Here is a 21,046-nt window from a genome sequence, read left to right on the forward strand (position 1 = left end):
GGCCTCACACTCTCTCTCACCTTGTCTCTGCCTCCTGAATGCTGTGAGCCACTAGGCTCAGCATGCAGATACGAGGCAAATTCTGGGCAGAGGGAACAGTGAAGTGGAACCAAGACAGAACCACGCTGTCTGTCAGATTTCTCTAGCGTCTTCTCTAATCTTTTTTTTTTTTTAAGGCAACTTTGGAAGTTCCTGATTGTGGTAGCAGTAATTATTGATTATCTTTTGGATTGAAAATAGGAATCTAACAGAACGGAAGTACAAAAAGCTATAGCGATCCCCACACTTTACCGTTCTCCCAGACAGTGGACTTTGGTGATTGCTCATAATGGGAGCTCCAGGCACAGGGCTGTGTCCCAATCCCACCTTCTCTGGGAGATGACGCGTTACTATCATTGTCATGTGTGTGTGTCTGTGTGTGTGTGTGTGTATGTGTGTGTGTGTGTCTGTGTGTGTGTGTGTGTGTGTGTGTGTGTGTAAATAAGGACACACTGGTGTCTTCTTCTATTGCTATCCACCTTACCAAAGACAGAGTCCCTCTTTGAACTGAAACCTGCTTCGGGGGCCAGGCTGGACAGACAGCAAGTGTTCTTGAACTGCCAGTTGCTACCCCCCAAAGCCCAGCTCACAGGCGTCAGGCATAAGCAGCCATGCCGGCTTTCCCATGGGAGGGCCATGGATTTTAACTCAGGTCCTCATGCTTGCGGAGAAGATGCTCTTACCCAATGAGCCACCTCCCCAGGCCCCAAGCTCACTTTATTCCAAGTTGTATCAATTACTCACACACTCTTCTTCATGAGCAGCCTGCAAACCCTCACACCTGACAGTCAGCCAGAAAGAATGTGTGTGGGTCTGCTGCTGCAAACAGAGCAACACAGCTCCAGGATGTATGGTTGTTCTCTTGAAAGCTAATTTGTGATGCGCCTTCCTCTTCGGTCAGTTTTTCAGAAGTCTCTGTCCACTCAGCCTCACTTGATATGGACAGAGGGATGTGAGGACAAATCTCAAAGGAGAGCTTTGGAGTCTCATGCGTGTGTTATGTAGTTGTGATAAGTAATCACCAATGATTCCCTGTTTGGTGCCATGGCACTTCAAGTGAGCATGGGTGTGTCTGAGTGTCTATGTGTACGTGTGTATGTATCCCTGTGTCGGCATCTGTAGTGTGTGTCTGTGCATGTCTGTGCATGTGTCTATGTGTGTGTGTGTGTGTGTGTGTGTATGTATGTATCCCTGTGTCTGCATCTGTAGTGTGTGTCTATGCGTATCTGTGTATATGTCTATGTGTGTATGTATGTTTGCGTCTGTGTCTGTGGTGTGTGTCTGAGCACATGTGTGTGCGTGTGTGTGTGTGTGTGTGTGTGTGTGTGTGTGTGCCTTGTGTCTCTCTGGGTGTATGTATGTCTGTGTCTACACCTGCGGTATATATCTGAATGTGTGTGTGTGTGTGTGTGTGTGTGTGTGTGTGTGCGTGTGTGTGTGTATGGTGTGTGTCTGAGTGTGTGCCTTGTGTCTCTCTTGGTGTATGTATTTTTGTGTCTGCCTCTGTGATGTGTATCCGAAATGTGTGTCTGTGTATGACGTGTGTCTCTGTGTGAGTGTGTGTGTCTCTGTGTGAGAGTGTGTGTGTGTGTGTGTAGGTGTGTGTATGTGTATATGTGTGTATGTATGTCTGTATCTGTACCTGTGGTGTGTGTCTGAGTGTGTGCCTTGTATCTCTCTGGGTGTCTGTGTGTCTGTGTAAGGTATGTGTCTATGTGTGTTACTGTGTGTCTGTGTGTCTCTGTGTGTGAATGTGTTGTGCATATATGTGTTCTGTGTATGTTGTATGTGTTGTATGAATTTTGTATGTGCAATGTATTTATTTTTATATGTGTGCTGTACATATGTGGGGGGGTACACCCACCCACACATGTTTGAAGGTCAAAGATTGATATCAGAAATCCTTCCTCAATCACTTTTCCATTGTATATTTTGAAATTAATTAAACTTGCTCTTTCGAAATTTAATGCTTGTGTATAATGCATTCTGATTGCTCTCACCCTCAGCTTCTCCTCGCTCTCTCCCGTCACAGTTAACATCCACCCTCCTCTCTACAGGCGCCTTCCCAACGGCCATGTTTTTCTGCTTTAGAAGCCACCGAGTTGAGCCAGTCTGTGCAGCTGTAGCTTAGGACCCTGGTGGGATTACCATTTGGAGTAAAGCCAAAGACAATGATACCCTCTGACAAATTCTAGACAGGGGGCCGTTGCCTTCAGTTGTTTATCTGTCTCATTGTTCGGAACAGTCTCTGATTGCACTTGGCGGTTGCCATTTTGGTCCAACTGGGTGGCTAGCAGGCCCTCAGGATCTGTCTGCCTTTGCCCCCCAATGCTGGGCTTGCAGACATGCCAGGCTTGCCTTGTTATGTGGGAGTGGGGTTGAGTTTACCCACTGAGCTGCCTCCGAAATGTCAGATCCACATTCACACAGTTCAAGTGCCCACTTACTGCCTTCACACACTCGATTCAGACTCCTTATTCCCAAGTTAGACCTGATTGGCTGGAGTTTAATTAACCCTGATTTCATATTTTCCACAGGAAGGGAGAATGTCAGTGAAATAGTCTAGATTTGGAAAAGCTTAATGAATCTTTTTCTTTAATTATGTTGAGTTAGACAGTGGTTTATTAATCAGTAAAACGTTTTATAATGCTGTAAAGGAGCTGTGAAATTATCTCAGAGCCTCGTCTAGTTAGTTGCCAACACAGAAGTGTTCAGCCTTGCCTACCTCTCCCAATCTCTTTTTTCTTCCTCTTTTTCTTCATTTCTTTGAGAAATGTTCCTGAGCATCCATCTATGTATAGTATTGTATGTGTATATGTATATGTATATGATGTATATATATATGGTATATATGTATATTTACTGTATATGTATATGTTTATGGTGTATATGTATGTAGTATTGTATGGACGCTTGGCTCAGCCAGCGGTGTAAAGGCAAGGCAGCTCTGAGAGGGAACGTGTGCCTTGGGAATTCCACTGGGAGTTGCTTGTCTTTGCTTCTGGTCTGCTTCTAGATTCTCACATATCAGCTAAACCATTGTTCCCCAAGTTTGCCGGACTGCAAGCATCCCCCAAGACCCACTTGCCGCATTAGCAGATCCAGATAGTGAAACAGACTTCCAGAGAATTGGCTTGGCAATCTATGTGGGGTTTGTTCACTCTCTCTGTGAGTCTATCTGTCTGTCTGCCTCTGTCTCTATCTCTCTGTTTCTGTCTCTATCTCTGTCTCTGTGTCTTTGTGTCTCTTTATCTCTCTGTCTCTGTCTTTCTATCTCTGTCTCTGTCTCTCTGTGTCTCTGTATCTCTCTGTCTCTGTCTTTCTCTGTCTCTGTCTCTCTGTGTCTCTGTCTCTCTCTGTCTCTGTGTCTCTGTGTCTCTGTGTCTGTCTTTCTGTCTATGAGTGTGTGTGTGTGTGTGTGTGTGTGTGTGTGTGTGTGTGTGTGTGTGTTCCTGTGAGGATGTGGGTACAGGTGTGACAAAGGACAACCTTGGGTGTCATCTCACTTTCTGCCTTGTTTGGGACAGGCCCACTTGTTGTTTGTTACTTCATACCTCATGGCTGCCTATGAGTTTCTACAGACCCCTTTGCTAATTCCCATGTTGCCACGAAGAGGCAAGGGTTGCAGACACCTGCTGCCTCGCCCAGCTTTCCATGGGGTCTGAGTGTGTGAAGTCGAGTCTTCATACTTGCCCTGAGAGTGCTTTACCTCCAGAGCCATCTCCCCAGCCCAGAGATCTTTGTTTTTAAGAGGGCGGAGGTGGTTCTCATGATCAGCAGAATTCAAGGCTCACTGGAGGAAGACATTGGCTCTCGTGACATGACCTAACACCATGGTCCAGGTGGGACTCCCAAGGACCAGGGCTGGTGTGCAGGAGAACCTAACCCCTGTATTCACATCTGCAGGCCCAAGTGATGTTATTCCCAGGCTTAGTGTCCATCAGAGTATGAATTTCCAGTTCTCTACCTTGTGTCACAATATCCTCTGTCAGTAGATCTGTGGGTCTAGAGGACTGTGAGTTGCCTCCCTAGGGACCAGATGGCCTACAATGTCTCTCTAATGAGCAAGTGTGCCAGCCTGGTGCCAGGATGTCCTTGGTACAGGGGGATCACCTTGTTGCTGTCTTTTGTTCACAGTGGTATTCTCGGATGTGTGTATGTGTGTAGCGTTGCCTCCGAAAGGCAAGCCCTACCTCCCATCTCCCAGTATTCGGATCACTGTCCGTGGAAGAGCAGCAGCAGTCGCTGGAAACCCGTGTGAAACAGATGCTTTATCAGAACCTCTGACTGCATGAACAGAAGTTCCAAAGCCTGGGGCCTCATTGCACAGAGCTCTAAGTGGACCTCAGGAGTTCCAAAACCCAAGAGAGCACTAGTTGAACCTCCTTGACTATAACGAATGGAGCCGCTGCTGACTGGAGAGAGGACGTTGCTTCTGAGTCCTTCTCCATGCACTTGTCTCTTGCACTGCGGCTATGAGCTGATGTGCAGTCTGCAGAGAACCGAGGGGGCTTGAACTGCCAGGAGCCAAGGGGAACTGGCAGGAGCTGGCTTTCCGCTAGTCAACAATTACATCAGGAAAAGCACGCAGGTTCCGTGGCTTGCTCTTTCTTTAAAAGAGAAAGAAAACCTTGACGTCTTAGTGAGGTGTTTATCGACTCAAGACGCATATATACGTGGAAGGGCAGTTGATGTCCACATTTTTATTTTACTACTCAGGGCTGGGAAGAGGGTTCAGTGGCTAAAGCTCTTCCCCTGCAAAGGTGAGAACTAGAGTTCAGATCCCAGAGCACATGTAAGTACGGGGGACAGGGAGACTCAGTGATCCCCGGTACTGAGGTGCAGAGACTGGATTTCAAAAGCAAGCTGGCTGAGCTCGCTGAGCTCAGGGTTCAGTGAAAGAACATAGTCCTTTTTGCTTTAAGATTTATTTATTTATTGTATATAAGTACACTGTAGCTGTCTTTACACACACCAGAAGACGGCATTGGATCCCATTACAGATGGTTGTGAGCCACCATGTGGTTGCCAGGAATTGAACTCAGGATCTCTGGAAGAGCAGTCAGTGCTCTTAACCACTGAGCCACCTCTCTAGTCCAAGAGACTATATTTCAATGAACACAGTGAAGAGGGATTGAGGAAAACACCCCACGTCAACCTCAGGCATAACCCCATGCATGCCACGCACACATGCAAACATGAATGCACACGTCTTCAAGTCTCCGCACATGCATACAACACAGACATGCAAACACATACATACATGCACGCACACCACACCACACCTATTTGTTTCACCATCACTATTCTAAAAGAAGGTTGAAGACAGGTTTCCCATCTGCTCAGCTAACAAAGAAGAATTCAACACAGGATTCAGTGCAGGGCACAGTCTGTCGGTTCAACACTTGGGTGGGGTCGGTGCTGCAGTTTAAGGCTGGTGTGGACAGGGGAGCCACCAAGGAGAATCGGCTCAGACTCCTAGTGCACGAGGCTCAGGGTGAACTGACCTCTCCCCTCCCTGAGGGGTCTGTCTTGGGCTTTCAGGTTTTCTAATTAACTATTAACGAGGCGGCCATAATTTATTGAATAGGGCAAGGCAATCTAGCTGAGCCTGGAGTTGAGTTATGTTTCCTGAGGGAAGAGTTGGGAATAAATCACTCCCTCTTTAATTAGTAGCTTTGGGCTGGCCTGGTTGAAATGACAGTGCAAAAAAAAAAAAAATGCAAAGAAGCCAACAGTTCTGCCAGAACCCAGCGTGGGCCTCAAGCTTGCTCACTGAGAGATTTATGTAGTTGGAGGTGAGGTCTGCCTAGCGACAAGAGGGACCCAATGAAATGTTCTCATACTGCTACACACCGCTGCAGGAACCTAGAGGCAGGATCTTTTCGTCCAAAGCGAAAAGAGCGAGGGAACGCCGGAAGTGAGGGAGCAGCCATTAGCATGTCTTCTGATCCTTAGTTTCATCTTTCTCCTGCAGGTCCTACTACCAGGGCCCTTTCTCCTCAATCCCATTTTTTTTCCCAGTCCACACTGTTTGACGTTAAGTGCCTCTGAGCTAAGTGCATAGCACTGGATAGGTGGTCAGCATGTAGACACGCACACAGTGCCATGTGGGTCGGTCACCCTTCATTGGGAGCGTGCTATTGGATGCTGGGATAGAGGCCGTGAAAAGGAGCCTCTAAAGTGGGCTTCGTAGATGATGTCGGAGAAGCGTCTCAGGGATTTCAGGAGGAAATACACTGATTGCACTCAAAAGTTCCACAGAACCTCAGCCATGGCCTCCCACACCCGAAACTGCACAAATGAAGAGCTCATCCCAGGGTCCTGGTGCTTTTAGGGGTAGCAAGTGTGTCCCTGGGGTCCCAGGGCCAGCCCTGCACTGTCTGGTGTCAGAGCCACGATCCCTGGCCTAATATATCTTCCTTTCCCTAACTCAAACAACAGAGTGGACCTGAAACTCAACTAACTAAACCAAGTGATCCCAAAACTCATGGATTACACTTTCTTGAATGTATATGGGATTTTAGCAGCAAATACATTTGGCTCCTCACATTTCCTTCTCCTGAACTTTCTGTCTGGACTCCCGCGTCTTAGCGGGATGCCAGGAAGGGGCGGGACATCACCTGCAGTTTCCAGGCTGATGGTGTGGATTTTATTAACCACCATAGTTGTTCCTGCCTCCTCATTTGAAGGCTCATGTGAAAGGCAGCTTGAAGGTGTCCACTCAGAGCTTCTAGCCCCTGGCGGGAAACCGATCCCAGCTTCAGAGCTCAGAAAGGCAACGCCAAAACTGCTTCTAGGGAACACTCGTTGCTTTAACAAACCCGTCTCCGTTTGGCTGCCGTTTTCATTTTATAATTAACAGCACCAAAACCCTTTGGTGCCTCTATGGCGTGCGCGCTCTCTCTTTACTTTGATTCTACTCACTTGGTCAGCAAATACTGTTAGCATTTTGTCTAGGCTCCGCCCACAGTTACCTAGCAACAGCCAGATGTACCTGGCAACAGCCAGATGTGCCTGGCTCACTATAAAAGGAGCTGCTTGCCCCCTCCTCCCTCTCTTACTCTCTTGCTTTCTTGCTCTCGCTCTGTCCCCTTCCCCTCCCCTTCCCCTTCCCCTCCCCTAATACTTCTGCGATCAAACCCAATCCCAGGCCGGTCTCTTTCCTGTGTCTTGGTGTGGAAGAGAACCGGTCTTGTCTCCCCCTTGATGAAGGCTGTTCTTGCCCACCTGCAGCCAAGAAGGCAGAGGCAGCCTCAGCTAAGGCTGCGCCCTAGGGGAGGGCGGCAGGAGGCGGAGGCTCCAGTGAGGAAGAACAGAGCACTAATAAATCGCACAGTCATTACCCTTTATGCATACTTCTTCTAATAGGTGTTGCAGATTCCTGCCTCCTAATAAGGAAAGGAAGTGGGAACACATAAATTCTCTCAAGGGAGTCAGACAGCCCGAAGCCACGTTCGACAGCTGCAAACGTTACCATGCGCACACAAGCAAAACAGGGCTTTAAAGAGCCATCCAGGGCTAGATTCTGGCAAGGTTCCCTTGGATCTAGACTGTGTTTTGCATTGCTTCAGCCGAAAAGGAGAGCATTTCTCCCTCCTGCCACATGGGCTGGGCTGATTAAATAAACAAGGACATTAATTGATGGAAAGAGAGAGGCTTTATTGAATGCATCCCAAGCCTTGGTCTTTATCCCAGAGATTTATTTGTTTGCCTGCTGGAATGTTTAGTTGTTTACTTAACTCATCTCTCTCTCTCTCTCTCTCTCTCTCTCTCTCTCTCTCTCTCTCTCTCTCTGCCATTCAAGTGTTGGCACAAGAAAAAAGCATTTTGAAATTTTTCTCTGCATTGCCACCCTGCCACGAGTCAACCTTGAGCTTAGTAACACTGGAGGTTGCCCTCCCCACCAGCTTCTTTATCTTTTAGAATTTGCTTTTCCTGGGGCCATCTAAGACTTCGTTGCGGATAGGCTGCCCCATATGTACATGGTGACTGCAGAGAAGGCATCCAGGGCCCTGTTTAACAGGCTATTACTCCATTCCCCCACCCCTACCCCCACCCCCAGGGTTTATGGGTTCACAGAGAAAAATCCGTGAGAATAGGTAGGGCCAGGGTTTAAAGGGGATTCAGAAGGCTAAGGCAGCAGACAAGACTTTGCTGTCTGTTTCGATTTTGACCTTGTTTTGGCTTTGTTAAGTATGATGGAGTCTTTCCTGGGAGTTCCTGTCAGTTTTCCCCAGGGAGAGCTCCAGGTCCTACCTCAGGGCTTCTTTGTTTCATCTAGTCTGGTTCACACCCACATGGCCAAGGGAAACTGTGATTCTGAACTACTTCAGACTTCTCGATTTCAGTAGAGTTTTGCCCTGCTTTTCACCAGCAGATGCTAGGATGCTGTAATGAACCCCCACCCCAAACCCAGAGGACTAGCAATACTCTATGGTAGGACAGGATTTATGTTCCCCAACTTTTTTTTATGGTACCTATTAGCATTTCTTCTAAGCTCCACTCCATAGTTACCTGGCAACAGCCAGGTATCCCCGACTCAATATAAAAGGGGCTGCTTGTCCCCTCCTCGTGCTCTTACTCCCTTCCTCTCTGCCCTCTCTGCCCTCTCTGCCCCTTCCTCTCCCCATCCATCTCTTCCCTTTCTCCACGTGTTCATGGTCAGCCTCAACTCCCCATAAATAAACTCTGTTCTATACTATACCCATTGTTGTGTGGCTGGTACCCTCTCTCTCTCTCTCTCTCTCTCTCTCTCTCTCTCTCTCTCTCTCTCTGCCTCTGCTCCCTCAGTTCCCCTGCCCATGCCCTAAATAAACTCTGTAACTCTGTTCTATACTATACCCACCGTCCTGTGGCTGGTACCTCAGGGGGAAGGGATGCCTCAGCATGGGCCTGCAGAGGCTCCTCCTTCCACCTCACCACACCTCACTCTACCAAACATATCCTGGCTTCCTTTTCTTTTCTATAAAACACAACAGCACCTCTCCTGTGAAGGGTTTCCACACACCTTCAGAGAGAAGCTCACTCCAAACAAAGAGAAAAGCAGGCCGCACCTGACCTCAGCACTCCACCAGGCATTTTCTTTTCTTCTGTTTCTCCAGTTAGTATCAAAACAAAACCAAGCTATCTGACAGAGTCACACACACACCTAAGGACCTAAGATTTCTGTGGAAGGAAGCTTCAAACCTTGTGGTCTCCACAGAGGTCTAGGAACAGCAAGCATCCTATGACGGCTTCAGATTCTAAGCACAACTCCTACGGAACATTCCAATGATGTTTACTGAAATGTTGATGCTGTTGAGGCCTCTGCAGATGCAGCTTGGTAGTAAGCGCTTGTCCCAGGTGCACAGGCTCCATCCCCGAGCTCCAGTACCACAAGAATAAAGCAGCAAAATGTGCAGTCTGACTGGGTGCCTACAGGCTGGGCAGATCTTCCCTTTAAAATAACATTCCACTAGAATCTATTCCTTGTCCGTCTGTCTTTCTCATGTTTCCTCTATCACTTATGTAACCAGTGTCTGTCTATAATCTTAGATCGATCATTTGTTATCTAGCTACCATTTTCTATCAATGTATCTATCATCTATCATCTGACAATCACCTATCTATCCATTATCTATTTATCATTTATCCATCAACCTGCCCTCTATTTCTGCATGTACACACACACACAAACATACATACATACATATGCACACGCATACACACACACATACACAGACACATACGCACATGCCCAAACACATACACACACAGACACATATACACACACAGACACATACACACACATGCACACACAAACACATACACGCACATATACACACACAGACACATATACACACACAAACACATACACGCACATATACACACACATACACACATACACACATACACACATACACACACACACACTTGAGTTATATGTGCATTGCACATCTTCCTGTTTGAACATTGCTTACAAATCAAGCTGCCATCAGTAAGGAAAAGCAGAAATATGGAGACACATCCTTCCAATGCTGCTGATGTATTGTTAGATGAAATCTCACAGACTAAGGACTGGGCAGTTACAGAGACACACAGGAAGTGTTTTCCTTTATGATATTACTATTACCTTGATTTAGACTCACGGAGTTTGGTTTGTGTGCACACCATACAAAGATATGAAGGAGCCCTGTATAAGAATTAATTGGAAAAACAAGTCCCTTTCAGTGACCATCTTGAGGAGACAGGACTGCTGCTGTAGGGAATGGGGGCATGAGGAGAGACATCTCACCTTGCTTGTGATGTTTCTTTCTTAAAGTGGATGGTACCCACGATGTAATAGTATGCTATCCTTCAAGTGATCCTGGATGTCTCAAACATTTACTAATTTACCAGAGTACTGAGCTCTGAAATCTTTAGAAGCCCTTGTGATGGCTGGTCATTACACCGTACAGTCACCATGGGGATAAGAGCACCTGCCACCATTCCCCCCAAGACACCGCAATGACCTTCCTGTGTAGGTCTCCACACCACCCTCCATCCCAGAGAAATGCAAAATTATAACCTTTAGTCGTGGTGGTTTGAGGCATTCACTAACAGTTTTTATGGGCTGCTTTTGCTGTTGGTTGTGTGTGGACTGAGCTCGTGCACATGAGCGCAGTGCCCACAGAGGTCAGAAGAGGGCATCGGATCCCTTTGGAGCAGGAGTTATAGGTGATTGTAAACTGACAGACTGGAATGCTGGGAACAAAACTCCAGGCCTCTGAACATCTACCCTTCTAGTTAACTTCAATGCCGTTATCTATAGTCACTCTCACCATTGAACAGGACTCCGGTGATGACGGAAACCAGTCTCTTACCCACTGTTTCCTTTCCAGGTTACGGAAATTCGACTCTGACCTTCCATGACCTCTGTCTTTTCAGAATCCACAAATGAGTGAGATCGAGTCCACAGAGTGGAGTACTATCCCGCCATGCAAAATAGGTCTGTCACATGCAGCGACATGAGTGCACCCTGAGGATATTATGCTGTGAGGATATCAAAACAGAAGAACTAACTGTAATCTTTATCAAATATACGCCATGTTTTGGTTTTGTCTAAGTAACAGTCATCACAGCCAATGTCCCCTGGGTCTACCGTAGTGGAAGATCACATTGATTCCACATTTTTGAAGTCAGATGCATGGTTGATGGTGTAAACGATGTCAGGAGTATCTGCTAAAGCCCTCCACTTTCAAAAGGATGTTTCTGCACAGATGCACAGGGCTGACATGTCCTGTGCTGACCTAGACTGCTGAAGGTACAGCTTCTGCTCCAGTCCCTGCCGTCAGACTCCTTGTCCCACTTCTTCCTACTGGGCCACAGCTCACTGAGAATCACCCCAGCTCACTGGGATTAAATCATCCTTTTACAATGATCAGCTGTCCTGCTATATTTAATTTCCTCAAACTTTCTCCTGTGGGATGAAGCAAAATGCGAATGGGCTTGTCTTGTAAATATTTAGAAGGATGAGAGCGGACTGTTGCAGTGAGGGTCTGTTCCCTGTCAGCGGAAGTTGCCTTGTGTAGTGACCAGCCAAAGCCCCTGGCTCTCAGGATGAGCTTCGTGGATCAAGAAAGGGCTTCAGTTTCTAGAAAGCACTCCACTGCTTTCCAGAGGAACTAAGACGACGACACAAAAAGTAACTGTGGCCCACAAATAAATTCAACAAAGCTAAATACATCTGCAATGTGATTTTGACTGTTATATACAAAGATTTAATTTTCATCAGTGTGGATGCTTGAACTGTAAATGCTCTCCTTTCTCCCAGAGATATCTAGCTCCTGGGAAAACCTCTGGAGCCCAGCCCAACACAGCACATATCACAGCACATTCACACAGTAAAAACCGTGCATTGCTGAGTGGTAAGTGGCAAAAAGTACACCAGTACTTCCGACAAGCTCTGTGAGATCTGACACCCTCTCCTGACCTCTAAGGGTGTGTGTGTGTGTGTGTGTGTGTGTGTGTGTGTACATGTGTGTAAAAATAAAGTTTAAAGAATTTCATCTCCTGGGCAGTGATCAGGGACATATCCAGGGTTATCGAAGGTTATTTCTTTCAGAGATCTGCGTTTTTACCTCATTCGTTACAATTTTTCCCCAGGGTTTTGTGTTTGGGGGGTATAATTATGTGCAGAATTGTTTTCATAATTTCATTTTCATTATTAATACGTAGAGTAATTGATTTTAATAGTCACCTTCTCACTTGCAACCTTAAGGAGTTTATTTATTGGTTATAATAACTTAGTGACCATCTAGGGACTTCTCTGCCTAAGATTATCTCCTTCTCAGGATAGGCATGGGTCCAGTCTTCTATTCCACTGCAACATCAGGAGGAAGTGGCAAGAAGCAGCACCCGTGCCACAGGAGGACTCAACTGTTCTGAGCAAGTCACTGCTCAGGCAAGGGAAGCCGCCTCGGACTGCTCACCACAGGGAGGGAGCCAGTCAGTCAAGAGGCAAGATGGCGGCAGGGTTTGACCGCAGGTGCTACCCGATCAGAAGACGGCAGTTACTGGTGAAAGAACCACCTTAACTAACAGCCTACAGGAAAAAGCTTGCACGGGTCCCGGAAGTGACGTCAGTTATCTGGTGTTCTGCAGGGTGTAGATGTTTCTCGCCTCGCTAATGTGTCTCTCATTCATTTTCCCCCCTTAAATTGTGGACTCTCGCTGATAATATTTTAAAGTTGTGTGCAAGCATTTCTTTAGAGAGTGGTGGCAAAGAAAACACAAAGAACAAGTTATTCCACCAAACGACTTCAGAAGTATGAGAGAGAGAGAGAGAGAGAGAGAGAGAGAGAGAGAGAGAGAGAGAGAGAGAGAGAGAGAGTGTGTGTGTGTTCAGGCAGCAGGTCCCCTCTGCCCACTCCCAACGCAACTGTGCCAACGACTCGCACACTCCCACCATATCTCAGAAGAGGAAATACACTGGTTCTCCCTTCTGACTGGTCAGAACACCACACTGTTAATATTTTCAAAGGGGCCGGAACCTCCCCACCCCACTCTACCCCCCACTGCCCAGCATCCTAAAACAATGAAAACATATAGCTAAATGCTCCTGATTTCCAAATTTTGAAATTGATTTGCACTTTTTTTTTTTTGTAAATCATGTGGGGCGTGTGTGTGTGTGTGCAAGCGCGCACCTAAGTATGGATTTGTACTCAAGGGACAGTGACTGGAAGCCAGAGGCATTGGATGCTCTTGGGGCTAGTGTTGCAGGCACTGTATTCCAGACACAGTGGATGCTGGGAACCAGAGTTGGGTCCCCTGAAAGATTGGTAGCCTCACAGCCATCCTCTCCCGCCACTTTCTGTTAATTTCTGAATTTATAAGCACAAAACAAGTCCTGAACTAGCAATAATTAGATGACAGTGCCTTTATGATTGGGAGAACCTTGTTTCTCATAGTTTCTCAATGTTGCACACAACTGATTTGTAGGGGAAATTTTGTAGCATTTTTACAGTACATCCATAAAGCTTTCTGCTTTCATCAAAGGCAAATAGTTTTCTCAGAGCGAAGGAGACCAGAGGTGGACAGAATTGGTTTCCGGAGAGACCAAGGTGAGATTAAAAGTTTGAGATTGAAGCCCTTCTCTCCCATCTCCAGAGAACAGAAGAAACTAACAATTAATTGATCACTGCTAGTCAATAGTTTAATCAACTATGCCTGTGCAATAAAGACTTCACATTAAAAAAACTTTTTATATGAAATCTTTATATAAAGATTCAACTCTGAGAGCTTAGCTGAACTTACAGAGGTCCTCCCATGTCCGCCACCCACAGGTCTAGTCTGAGGCACCTCTTTTCCTGCCAGCTTGGAGCAGAGTGGTCTTAAGCCCTCCCACATGCAACTCCTTTCCCCTGAGGAATCTTCATGAGTTCCTTGTACATAGGTCTATAAACTAGACATACAAATCAGTTATAGACAATAAATAAATTTATTTTAAAACGATTCTTTGGTACACATATAATGTCATCACTTATTATAGAGGGAACAAATCATATTAATAAAATAGGTGTGGCCTGTTTTGCATAAAGAATTAAATCATTGCTGGATATTTAATACTGGGATGGAGGGCATCTTCAATATTCTTAAGAGTCAACACGTGTGCTGATTTTACAGTCATCAGTTAGCTTCTTCACACAAATATGTTCTTAAAAAATGGCAGAACTATATTTAGGGTCATCTAAAAAAAAAGATTGATGATTCTGTCCTAATTCCAAGCTAAAAACTCACTAAGCAATTTATAACAGTCCAGTCAGCAACTTAAAAGGAAAACTTTCAAATCCAGAGTGCTAATGGAGTAAATCCAAAGACACACTAATCTGATGCCTGCTGAAGAACAATGGCAGGGAAAATATTAAAATATTTGTTCTCTGTAGTTTAACTATTTCATTTCTATAAAAGCAAAAACTTCATGGACCTACTGTAAAAACACCGAAAGTGCCCCCCTTTATCATCAGCCAGTAAAGAAGGGAGGCTGGAGACGTGGCCATATTGGGTCTTTTGTTTTTTTAATTAAAATATAATTACACTCCTTCCCCCCTATCCCCATGTTTGTCTCCCTTCCAAATTCATGGCTTCTGCTTCTTTTTTTTTTTTAAGATTTATTTATTGTATGTATGTGAGTATACCAAAGCTGTCTTCAGACACACCAGAAGAGGGCATCAGCTCTCATTACAGATGGTTGTGAGCCACCATGTGGTTGCTGGGAATTGAACTCAGGACTTCTGGAAGAGCAGTCAGTGCTCTTAACGGCTGAGCCATCTCTCCAGCCCCTGGCTTCTGCTTCTTAAACTCTCATTACAACATATGCATATGAACGAATTAACATACAAATGTTATCTACTGAATCAAATCAGCTCAGTGTTACCTGTATGTATATACTTTTAGGGCTGAGTCCTTGGGGCTGGGTAACCAATCAGAGGGTTCAGATAACCAATCAGAGGGCTCATCACACTCTTTCCCCGCTCTCATCAATCGTTAATTGCCTACAGCCCCCAGTTGGGATCCCAGTGAGATTTCTTCCGTCTACATTGGGGATGTCAGCTGCTGCTGGAATTGTTTCGGTCCTGGTACCGTAGGCATGTTGTTGAGATTTCCTGAGCATAGCTTCCCTGTCATAGCTGGAAGGCACACTCCCACAGCAGACTTCCTGACCCTCTTGTTCTTATCATCTTTCAGCCCCTTCTTCTATGATGTTCCCTGAGCCTTAGGTGCAGGCACTGCGTTGCCGGTGTACTGTGTCTTCTTCCACCCTCCCCCGTTAAAGATGCCTCCCCATATTTTTCCTATTTCCCCCTCGTATCACCTATATCTTCAGCATACAATAATCTCAAATCTGAGTGTCCTACGGCATGCTGGCACACGCAGTGGGAGACGAATAAGGTGCCTATTTACAACCAAGGCTGCAGCGAAGCTGTGTGATTCAACACATGCGTGAGCCCTGCCAAAACACCCTGGAGTCGTTTTCCAATTGATTTGACTTTGGCTGCTGCACATACAGACACCTTTTTGTTTTATCTGTTTTGTTTGATTTATCCAGATGTTTGCTGATCCCCACACACTGCTCCACAACGCTATGTAGGACATTTACAGTAAATGTTGGGTAGGTCTAAAGGGCTATATGCTCAGAGCTGGAGTAGAGGTTGGTCATTTGAGACTGCATCTCAGATGCCCTTGGGATAGTCAATAGCAGAACTGAATTAGAGCTCAAGGGGCAGCAGGCAAGCATTGACAGCTTTTCCCCTAACAGGGCATGCTTAGGAGTTCCTTTCTTCCTAGCAGAGCAAGACCCTTCTCCTCTCTTCTGAATTCCCGGAAATGCGTTCCTCTATGGCCATGGGTCCTCGGGTACACGGGAAAAGGAGAGAGACACCATGGCCAAAGGAGAGACAGCACTAAGAAGAAGAGTTACTTTAACTCTTAGTAACCAAACAAACGGAAAAACTCCAGACCAGATGTGGCTCAGCCCTTAAAGGTGCTTGCTGTACACACAGTCTGAGCTCCACCACTGGTAGAAGAGAAGTGATTCCTGCAAGCTGTCCTCTGACCTCCACACACGCCCCATGGAATGTGTCCCCTCCTTAAATAAATAAACAAAAACCTCTGACTGAGTTACTGCTGCATCATCCTTGCCATAGAGTCTAGTCTGATTGATTGCAGTGGCTGCCTCATGAGGCTGTGCCAGAGTGCAGGGACACAGTGCAGCGATCGATTAACCATGCCTGGTAGGATCGTAGGCATGTTGGGCAGCCTGCTGGGTTTTTTGTTTGTTTGTTTGGTTGGTTGGTTGGTTAGTTCGTTTGGTTGGTTGGTTTTTGTTTTTCTTTTTCCATCTAAGGAAATCAGCTGTGAATCTCCTCTCAAAGGTGACTGTAGTTTTTGCAAAGCAATTAATGTAAAGGAAAGTCTAGGGAAGGTACTGATGGGGCGGGGCGTGGTAAACCTTTGTGGTGTAGATAAATACTCTGACTCCAAAGAGAGAGAAAAGAAAGAGTAACAAGGAGCAAGACAGAGAGCTGACTTTGAAATCTAACCGCAGTTCTGTAGTTGCAAATACCCCTGAATAAAATCTGGGGGAAACGCTTTGAATTTCCCACCCTGGGATACTCATGGATGCTGTGATTCTAGCAGGCACTTTGCATTCCGACATCCTTCTGAGCAGAGATTGACATGGTCTCAGAGACCAGTGAATTCAGAAGCTTTCTGGGCTGCAAGTCTTCCTGGGACACATGGTCTGAAAGGAAAGTTAGTTTCTTATTTTCCCGTTGACCGGACTTCAGGAGTTGCCCCCAGGAAGCTCAGATACAGCAAACAATCAATAATCAACATCTCTTAACTGGTGTCAGGATGGGCCAAAGATCTGAGGAGTACAGGATACGGATAGGGCTTATGGAAACCCAGGGCAACAGTTTCAGCTGATGTGCCACAGGAAAGAGTCAGAGCAGGTGATGGAAATATACCAAATGCCAACCATTGAAGTCTCAATGGTGTGAGCTCTCTACGTAGAGCTCGAGTGGGAGTCAAAGGCTGCCTGTGCATACGCTAACCTGAGAATGTTCTGGACAATGTCTTTCCTCATCTTTGCATTTTATACGTGTAAACAAAGAAGACTGTCAACTGTCCGTGACTCTAGATTAAATGATGTATGTGGTATTCATGTAATTACATGTATATACAGGTATAGCTACATTTTACCAGCTTGGATATATATAGTGTCTTGGGCATCCGGCAGCAGAGTTCTTTGGTGTAGATTAGAAGTCAGTTCTTCGGTTCTAGGTTTCTAACTAAACCTTCCCTGTGAGTGGAGAAGAGACTGACTTCAGGCTGGAGAGAGAACATGAATCCAGGAAGGCTTGTAGGACTTAGGACAAAGAGTCAGGGGAAGCAGGAAGACGTACATGACAAGAACTCCTTCCCTTCCACACATATACAGCACCGGGATCCCTGTCCAAGGTCACACAGGATGTCATCCCAACTGTCCACCATCTAGGATTAAAAAGCCTCAGTCAGGCCTGAGGAGATGACTTGGTGGGTAAGGTCCTTGCTGTGAAATCCCTGACAACTACATTCACGTCCTAGAAACCACATAAAAGACAAAAAGGTCCACAAAGCTGACCTCTGACTTCCACATTCCCACACCAAACACACACACACATGGACAGAGAGAGAGGCGCACACACACCACCACCACCACCATCATCCTACTATGACTGCTACTAACAACAACAATAATTAGTTTTATTTTATTTATTTTCTTTTTCGGAGCTGGGGACCGAACCCAGGGCCTTGCGCTTGCTAGGCAAGCGCTCTACCGCTGAGCTAAATCCCCAACCCACAATAATTAGTTTTAAACAGAATTCTGGAGCCAGTGGAGGACCCGTATCACGACTTGGTGTCACTATGGTGTCAGGATGCTGTGTACTTGTTGACTGTGCATCCGAGTGTAACTTCTTAGGCTTTTTCAGTCTGAAAGAACTGTTTAATTGGCTTCAGCTGCAAAACTGCAGAGATAAAGGCTGGGGGCCTCGGGCTAACTGTCCTGGGGCTCAGGCTTAGCTAAGCAGCCTGAGCTTCAAGAAGCAGGAGCTCTTGATTTACAATTACACCATGATGGATTACCTGGAGACTCAACCTCTAGGCAAACTGCGATTAACTTGACCAAAGACATCTGGGAGAGCCATCCATGGTCTGGAATTATGATCTTAGTAAGCTACCCTGAAACTAGACACCGTGGAACTGCCTTTCTGAAGACGCCAGCCAGGAGCCTGGGTAGGCTAACCCAGTATTCTCCTTCCTTCCTTCTTTCCTTCTTTCCTTTCCTTTCTTGAAGCTTGTTGACAAACAAAAACAAAACAAAACCAACAAGGAAGGGAGACAGCTGCCCCAGGGACTGTCCACAAAAAGACACCATGACTTCCCAGCTCTGTGTAGCTGCTTCTGAGAGAGAAGCCTTCTTGTTGCTGGAGTCCTGGAGAAGAGCAATTAATGCCTGTGTGATTAGCGACTGCCAAGGAAGGCCTGTCAGAGCCATGGACTAAATATACAACTCGATGCCTGAACACTCATATGCTCACAATTAGCTGGGCTCTGCTGCTGGGTACAGGGAAGCTGGGAGGTGCGAGGTAGGGGTTGGGGGAAGTTTTTCTCTGGCTGTTATCATCATAGATAAAGGTCAAAACTGAAGGCATGGCGGCTGTACAGGTGCTCACACCCTAGCCCATCTGCCTGAAGCAGCCCCCTTTGTTCTCAGGGCCTTGGGAGCCTCCCAGCTTACTTGGTGCCTCGGACAGAGTTAATGATCCAGCAATGGCCACAGAACTAGGACTTGGAAAGACACTAAAGACATTTTTTAAAATTTAATAAGTCTCTCCCCTTCCAAAGGAGCCTTCCAGGAGACTGTTTAGGCTTAAAACAGAAAACTTTGGAGACGTGCCCTCTCCTCCACCACAACATGCCGGTCTCTAATCCTGGTCAGTTGTCCTAAAGTGATTTGAAATGACTCTAACAGGGCCTTTGGAACGCCAGACCTCGTGGTACAAAGAACAAGGAGGCCGCTGATCATGTGACCATTGACCCCTACAGGAAACACGTTGACAGTTCATGTTCGCTCGGTACTTGGGGGTTCTCGAAGTCACGGCAAGGAAGGAAGTAGAAATATCTAGGTTTATAAAATCAGCCAATATCAGGGCCAGCCAGGAACAGGCAGAGAAAAAAATCTCCCCCTCCCCAGGAAAGAACGAAAGCTTTCCTCGTTCTAAAAGTCTCATCAAGTTCATCCTCCTAGAAGAACATCAACATAAATTAAGGGATTACGTTTAACTCCGAAGCAATAGTGGAGGGCATTAAACAGCTTTGTAAACATTGAAAATCTTACTAGAGTTTAAAGCTTTCAAATGAATCAGAAGCATTTACCTTTAACAACAGATGAGCATAGTAGGTACAGACGGCCTGGCATAGTAGGTACAGATGCTGTTGTCATTCCGTCTAAGCTCCACCCCCACAGTTACCTGGCAACAGCCAGGTATGCTCTGCCCCACAGTTACCTGGCAACAGCCAAGTATGCCTGACTCACTATACAAGGGGCTGCTTGGCCCCTCCTCAGCCTCTCATTCTCTTGTCCTCTTGTCTCTTGCCCTCTCCCCCCCCTTCCCTTTTGTCCCTTCTCTCCCCATTCCCCTTCCCCTTCCCTCCACGTGCTCATGGCCAGCCTTTACTCCTCCCCTCTTCTACTCTTCTCTCATTAAACCTTTCCACATGGAACCATGTTGGCTTCGGTGTGGTTTGTCCAGACCTGAGCCGAGATTTCTACCCCAACAGATGCCCTTTGCTGTGACAAAGCAGCTGACAGAGGAAGACAGTTACTATGGGTTGGAGGCTAAGGAGACACTCAACTCATCACGGAGGACAAGATGTGTGGTGGGAGCATAAGGTGGGAGCTGGTCAGGTGATGCCCCAGGAAGCCTGCACAGCTTGAGCTGGTGCCCAGTTCACTGTTACATTTTTATTCAGCTGGGATCCCACCCAACCCGAGGGATGGTTCCACTCACAGAAAGAATGGTCTCTGTCTTCAGCTAAACCTGTCAGGATACAGCCACAACGTGGGGAGGCATTTCCAAGGTGATTCTAGATCCAGTCAAACTAACAATGAGGAGTGGAGGAGGGATGGAAGGCTCTGCAGTTACCTGTGGGTAGAGACTGGTCTCCTACTCTGCCTTTGCTGTTCTGTCCTCTGGCCTGCGGATGGATGGCAGGACCTCTCCTGATTCCCGGGCCCTTTTCTCATGCAGGAGTCTCTAGAAATGTTCTCCGTTTCTGCCTTCCATCTAGGCTCTTGTCAGTTATTTCGTTGGCTTCTGCTGGTGAATTAGGGGAAGGGAGAAGGAAAGGGGGAGGGGTGGAAGCCAGCATAACTGAAAAAAAGGGGGGTGTCTGAGCTCATAAATGAGTCACTAAAGATAGCCCCTTGAGCTCGTAAATTTATCACTAAAGATAGTGTGTCTCCTGGCCGGTCTTTAGGCATACCATAACAACAGAGTGGTTCTCATTAGGGATGCTTAAAAGGAAAATACACACGCTCTCAAATATTTCTCCCCCACGTACGCTAGTTCATTTTTCATTATTATAATGAAACGCATGATGCTGGATAGTGTTTGGCCTCTGCTGAGGAACTCACCAGTGGAGCATCATGGTAAAATAAATGTAGGAGGTGGAGATCACAGGGTGACACAGGAAACTGAGGAGGGGCTGGGTTTGTCCTCCGTACTCTCTCCCAAGAATGATTCACTGTTTCAACAGAACTGGACCAACTCCCTGTAACAGTATCCGGGTGACCCAGCCACTTGATTGTAGCAGTTAAAGGCCTCATTGCCTCACCGGGAGCCTAACCTACGAGAGATAAACCCTTCACGCCCACACTCCTGGAACCTCCAAACCATAGCCTAAGAGAGTCCTGAAAAGTTTGAATAAGCAGGTCAATGGT

The 21,046-nt window shown here is 46.4% G+C and overlaps 1 long non-coding RNA gene across 3 annotated transcripts in view; it reads right to left on the minus strand.

The window, feature by feature from the left end:
• Nucleotides 1-20,666, minus strand: part of LOC103694025 (uncharacterized) — a 41,427-nt gene extending 20,761 nt beyond the window's left edge. For 2 of the 3 annotated variants that reach the window (XR_596587.4, XR_005495522.2), the window contains exon 1: nucleotides 19,480-19,556. This is a non-coding gene — a long non-coding RNA (uncharacterized LOC103694025). Of the gene's footprint in view, nucleotides 1-19,479; nucleotides 19,557-20,249 lie in introns of those variants that run through there. The other variant, XR_005495523.2, reaches the window with a different exon arrangement.
• Nucleotides 20,667-21,046: the final 380 nt, after the last annotated feature.

Source organism: Rattus norvegicus, chromosome 17 (assembly GCF_036323735.1).
Source record: "Rattus norvegicus strain BN/NHsdMcwi chromosome 17, GRCr8, whole genome shotgun sequence".
Taxonomy (NCBI): domain Eukaryota; kingdom Metazoa; phylum Chordata; class Mammalia; order Rodentia; family Muridae; genus Rattus; species Rattus norvegicus.